Genomic DNA, 6,090 nt, shown 5'->3' on the forward strand with positions numbered 1-6,090 from the left:
CCCCACTGACCCTCCACTCCTCAACTACCCTGAGCCCTGCCCAAGCTGGCCTCCTGCCTGGAGCCAGCGCTGCCCTTCTCCTGCCGGCTCCTCCACTGGCTCCCGGGCACCTCCCTGTGTCCTGCAGCCCTGCTCCTAAGTGCTCACCAGACCCCCCTCTCCCCCAAGCCAAGCACCTGTGTCCTTGCTCCCCAGCCTCCAGCAGAGGGAAGGCTGTGGAGAGGAACCTGGTTCCCCGGGCCTTGGCTCAGACTGTCCTTGAACCTGGGAAGGAGGTTCTGCTCGGATCCCCTGGGCCCACCTGAGGGGCATTGGTGAACGAGGTGTGCGTGGTGCCAGGGCTTTCACAGGGAGAGGGAAACCGTCTGAGAGGTTCCAGCGGCCCCTGAGGCTGCTGACCTTGATGGGGAGGGAGCCCTGTGCTCTCACTGGCCCAGAAAGTCAACAGTCACCACCACCCCCTCCACCAAATGCCAAGGTCAAGTGGGCAGGAGACACAGAAGTCCTAGGGCAGAGCTGGGGTTATTACTGCTTGTGACAAGTAGTTTAAAATAGCTGGAGGGCTCAGTATGGGTGGGGGAGGGAGGCGCTGAGAGACGGGCCTGGACAGCTGGGAAGGGGGAGGACCTGGGGCAGTCGGCTCCTGTGGGCACAGGGCGAAGCAGGAGGGAGATGAGTCGTCTCAGGGTGTGCCCACCCACATCCTGGACTCCCCCCAATAACCCTACTTTTAAATAGGAAAACTTCACGGGAAAATTTTAAAAATTCCAAAGCAGAATCAATTTTCAGGACATGGATCCTGACCTTTGAATAATGTGGGTCCCATCACCAAATGAGGAACCTAGGGGAACCCCCCTGTATCGGGTACTCCTGGAGGTCAGGGGTCAGGGACTCCCCCATCATGGATGGGAGGAAGGAGCCAGGGCGCCTGCTCAGCGAGGATGTGGGCAAGCCCCCCGATTCTGCCCCTTGTTTTTCCAGCTGCGTAGGTCGTGTGGGCGGTGCCATCTTGCAGCCTCTGCAGCTGAACTGGAGGAAAGGACGGGCTCAGCTGCCCCCTGCTGGCCAAAGTGGGAGCAGCAACCTGCAGGCAAGGACTGTGGCCGACCCGGTGCGGCTGGGTCAGGGCACCAAAAGCAGCCAGCCATGGGGCACCAGACTTTTATTACTGTTATTAATTTTTTAAAATAGATATTTATTGATTTCAGAGAAGACGGGAGAGGGAGAGAGAGAAAGAAACATCAATGATGAGAATCACTGATTGGCTGCCTTCTGTACGCCCCCTATTGGGGATCAAGCCCACAACCCAAACATGTGCCCTTGACCAGAATCGAACCTGGGAACCTTCAGTCCGAAGGCCGACACTCTATCCACTGAGCCAAACCGGCTAGGGCGGGGCACCAGACTTTTTAAAAACTGAAGTCGTGACCCCGGCCTGCCCTGCCACCTGTCCTGGCTGAGGCTGGGTAAGCTGCCCGCCTTCTCTGAAACTTGGGGCTGGTTTGGACAGGGAACGAGTGCCAGGCGGCTCCCAGGAGCTGAGGTGGTGATGTCAGTGGTGGAGAATGACCCAGAAACGCCCCAGCCTCAGACGACAGTGGGGTTGCCTGTGTTGATTGTTCAGTGACCTGTTACCTGAGGAGTTAAGGGGTGTCTGGGAGCCACGAAGACCCTGTCCCCCTGCACCCACCCCCATCGGCAATCTCTAGGGGCCTCCTCTGCTCTAGGGGCCTCCAGAGCCAGGTGCTGGCTGAGCCAGGCCTGCTTCTCCAGGCAACAAGGCAGCTGGTATTTTCAAACAACCCTAGATGCATTTGCATTTACTTTACTTTTTTAAAGATTTCTTTTTAATCCTCACCTGAAGATACGTTTTATTATTATTATTGATTTTAGAGAGAGAGGAAGGGAGAGGGAAGTGGGAGAGACAGAAACATTGATTGGTTGCCTCCCACACAAGCCCCAACCAGGTATTGAACTCACAACCTAGGTATGTGTCCTAACAGAGAATTGAACCTGCAACCTTTTGGTATAGGGGACGATGCTCCAACCAATTGAGCTACCAGCTGCCAGTTGACATTTTTTAAAAGCCCCAAGACCAAAATAATAAACCATCAGGGTGGTGTTATGGGTTGAACTGTGTGTCCCCCGGTAAAGCTATGTTGAAGCCCAACCCTCAGTGACCTTAGCTGGGAATAGGATCATTGCAGGTGTAGTCAGGATGAAGAGAAGGGGAGTGGGTCCCTAGTCCGCTATGACTGGGGTCCTTACGAGGAAGGCCCTGTAAGGACAGACACACAGGGGGAGCCATGTGATGACGAGCACCATAGACTGCCAGCAGAACCCCAGAGGCTGAGAGAGGCAGGAGGGACCCCCTACACCTACAGCCTCAGAGCGAGCTTGCGGCTGCCTACACCTTGCAGACTTCTAGCCTCCTGAACTGAGACAATACACTTGTTGTTTAAGCACCCACCCTCATGTACAGTATCGTGTTGAGGCAGCCCCAAGAAACGTGCAGGCGGGAACAAAGGGGGCATGAAATGACCTGGGACCATCAAGTGGGATGAGTGAATGAATGAACCGGACATAACCACAGACAGATGCAGCCACTGCAGGCCAGAGATGCTTTCACATCTGTCACTCAATGTCCCCACTTCACAGACGATGAAACCGGAGCTCATTTTAGAGAAGAGGAAATGGAAGCCAGGCAGGTGGTAGAACTTGCTTAAGGCTACACAGCAGAGAGGAAAGCTGGACAATGAGCAGGTCCTGGCCCTCCAGGAGAGAAGGTGTGTTGCAGGAGAGACCAGTCTGTTCCCAGGGGACGGCCGTCCCTGCGAAGGGTGAAGGGAATGTGGACAGGTGCTATGCTGGGCAGCCAAGGGGAGGCGGTTGAGGATGCCAGAGGTGAAAGATTGCAGGTGTGTTCTAGAAACAAGTGGAGCCAGTATGTTGTGGGCGAGGACTAACCCAGGACTTCAATAATTGTAGGGTCCTCTGTAAGAAAAAATAATTTTTAAATCCTACTTTTGCAAATTCTACAAAAACCATTGAACACAGTGCCAAGTCCTTCCAGGGCCTGGGCAGGGGCTCCTGCAAAGGGGTGGGCCCTGAGGCTTGTCCTCTCATTGCAGGCGACTCAGTCTCTGTGTGCCGAGGGCTGGGGACAGGGGCGGGTGGGCGTCCTAGAGTTCACGTTGCCAAACACCTGCTCGGAGCCTGGATTTCAGCTGGTGCCGCCTTGTGGGGAGGCATAAACCAGGGCTCACCCTCGGGCGCCCACAGTGCAGGCAGCACAGTGTGAGAGCAGGCAGCACACAGTGTGAGAGCAGGCAGCACACAGTGTGAGAGCAGGCAGAGCGCATCAGGGACCAGGAAGCGACTCCCAGGGGACCCTTCCCGGTTGGGCTCCCGCTCCCTTTGGCCCCTCAGGGTGCCTGGAACTGGGATCACAAACTGAGAGGCCGCCCTCAGCACCCAACCGCTCCCCCTACCTGCTGGCTCCCTCTTCAGGCCACACTGGGTGGTTTCTAGGGGTCAGCTGGTCTCCAGCTGTGCCTGGAGCATGTGGCCCTGGGCAGATGCAAGCAGAGCAGTGAAGGCGGAACTGAGCCTAGAACGGGGATGGGGGGCAGGAGAGGAGGATGTAGTGAGGTGGTCCGGGTGTGCAGTGTCCTGTCCTCTCCCCTGTGGTGCTGGGAGGCACAGAGAGCACAAAGCCCTTCTGTGGAGGAGCCCGCTGAGGACTGAAATGGGGTGCATGTGTGCGTGCGTGCACGCGTGTAGACACACTTTCTGAACTTATGCCCAAAAAACAACTGGGCATCAGTGGAGACTGGGCTGTGGTCAGGGAGGAGGCCTGGGCAGAGTGAGCCAGTCAGAAAGGGTGTCTGGAGCAGGAGCTCCTCTATGGTGCTGGGAGGGGGTCCCCCAGTCAGCCTGAGCCTCCACACAGACACGCAGCCACTCGGCTCACCTGGCCACCAGCGCAGGGGGTGCGAGGACCGAGGATGCCTGGTCAGAGATGGGCAGAGAGGAGGTAAATGAGCACAAAGCAGGGAGGGCCGCAGTGAAAGCGGGGGTGTGGTAGGCAGAAGCAAGGCTCCCAAGATCCTGTGTCCTAATCCCTGGAGCCTGTGAATCAGAATTTACAGGCAAAGAGGAATTAAGGACCCTCTTGGGCCTTCTTACTCTGACCATCCGTCAAGATCGGAAAACCTCACTCTGGCTGCTCCGTGGCATTCAGTACGGGAGCCCAAGCCCGAGGGCTGCATTCCTTGCCGCATCTTCTCTCCATATAAAAGGCTAATATGCTAAGTGTCCGTCCGGGTAATGCTGTCACATAGCAACACCCGGCTTCCTCTCCCTAGCGACCACTAGCCTCCTTGCAGTTTCTTCAGCCCAGGAACAGGACTTGCTTTATAGCCAGGTGCAAACATTTCACACTGTAACCAAATGTCTGTGAAGCATTTTCCGTGCCTCATCTCATTTGATCCTCACATAAGTCCTGGAGTAGGTAGATAGGAGACTCAGTGGAATCCTAGTTTCTTTTCATCAGCCGGAAAACAGAGATTTAGAAAGTTTAGAAACTTGACCTGACTGAAAAGAAGTAAGAACTGGTGAACCTTGAAAATAACTTCAGGTTTTCTCACTGTGCAGAATACAGTCAAACACTGCTGCAGTTAAATATTTTACCCTTTGTTCTCCCTGCGTGATCTACAGTAATAATCTGCTTCGTGTTGATATTTACTGCTGTGTTGCTGACAATTACCTGAAAGAGAAGTTGGGGTGCTTCACTGGGCTGGAAAAAGTTTAGCTACATCAGAAAGCAGGTCTAATTAAGCAAGTTTATTCTATATCTATAAAAGGCTAAGTTGACTCACCCATGCGCAATACATATAAAGCTCTCACTAGCGCCAATGGCACACGTGTGTTTCGATCTCTCATTGTTGATCGTGAATTTGGTTGACACTTCTTTATAGAGAAAGGGCAAATAGCAATATTATTAAAGTATTTCTTCTAATTAATTTCCTTTCAATGTGCACGAATCTGTGCACCGGGCCACTAGTAGTTAATAAAAAGCCAACACACAGCTGCGATCAGCTCCCAGGCTGTAAGTTTCCAGGCAAAGAGGAATTCAGTAGCTAATCAGCTGACTGTAGGGAGATGCGGACTCTCCACCTTGGCCCAGTGCAGTAATAACCACAAGGGTCCTTAACCCTGGACGTGGAAGGCAGACGAGATTCGGAGAAAGAGGTGTGAGGAGGGACAGTCAGTGCAGGCTGAGGACGCCCGTCTCCTTCCCCGGCTTGAAGGTGGAGGGAGGGACCACGAGCCAAGGAGCGCAGGCGGCCTCTGGAAGCTGGAACAGTAAACAGGTTCTTGCCTCGAGCACGGAATGCAGCCCTGCCCACACCCTCATCTCAGCCAGTGAGTTCATTTCAGGCTTCTGACCTCCAGGACTGAGACGGTGAGTGAGCTGTTTTGAGCCACCAAGGTTGTGGTCACTGGTTACAGCAGCCACAGGAAACTAACCTAGTGGAGAGGGCAGAGGGGCCTGGGTAGAGGAAGGGCTCCAGGCCTGCCAGGCCCCAGGTCGATGGTGCTCCTTGAACCACCAAGATGGGGTATCTGTGCCATCGGCAGGCGCAGCCTCTCAGATGAGTCCCGTTCTCTTTCCAGGCTTTCCGGGCACAGGACTTCCCCAACCTCCAGACGATGCTCACCCACAGGAACAACGCCCAGGTTATCCTGTCGCGCAGCTTCCTGTGGGGTCCACAGCGCCACAGAGGGCCGGCCTGAAGCCGTCCTTGCCCAACAGGATCTGTGGGAAACAAACTGCCCCCTGCCCTGGCCCTGGGGAGTCCTCAGGGAGGGCTGAGAATCGCCCACACCTCCTGGGTTCTCTGCCATCTCCTGAGACACTGCCCTGGGCCCCACCCCCAGGTGTGAGGAGGCACCTGGCGACAGGTGGCTCAGGGCCACAGGACAGGGACAAGGGCCCAGCAGCCTGTCACTCCTTGTTCCCTGCCTCCCCGCAGAGCTCCTGCCTTGGTTCCCACCACGAACCCCCAAACCTCTCTTGGACCTTCT

General features: G+C 55.3%; 1 long non-coding RNA gene across 1 annotated transcript; it reads right to left on the reverse strand.

The window, feature by feature from the left end:
* Positions 1 to 1,966: 1,966 nt before the first annotated feature.
* LOC106696104 lies at positions 1,967 to 5,800 on the reverse strand. The gene is made up of 3 exons (XR_002827925.1): positions 5,533 to 5,800; positions 3,492 to 4,131; positions 1,967 to 2,994 (listed from the first exon to the last, which is right to left on the reverse strand). It is a non-coding gene; the product is annotated as an uncharacterized LOC106696104 (long non-coding RNA).
* Between the last annotated feature and the right edge of the window lie 290 nt (positions 5,801 to 6,090).

Source organism: Myotis lucifugus, unplaced genomic scaffold (assembly GCF_000147115.1).
Source record: "Myotis lucifugus unplaced genomic scaffold, Myoluc2.0 scaffold_9147, whole genome shotgun sequence".
NCBI classification, from domain to species: domain Eukaryota; kingdom Metazoa; phylum Chordata; class Mammalia; order Chiroptera; family Vespertilionidae; genus Myotis; species Myotis lucifugus.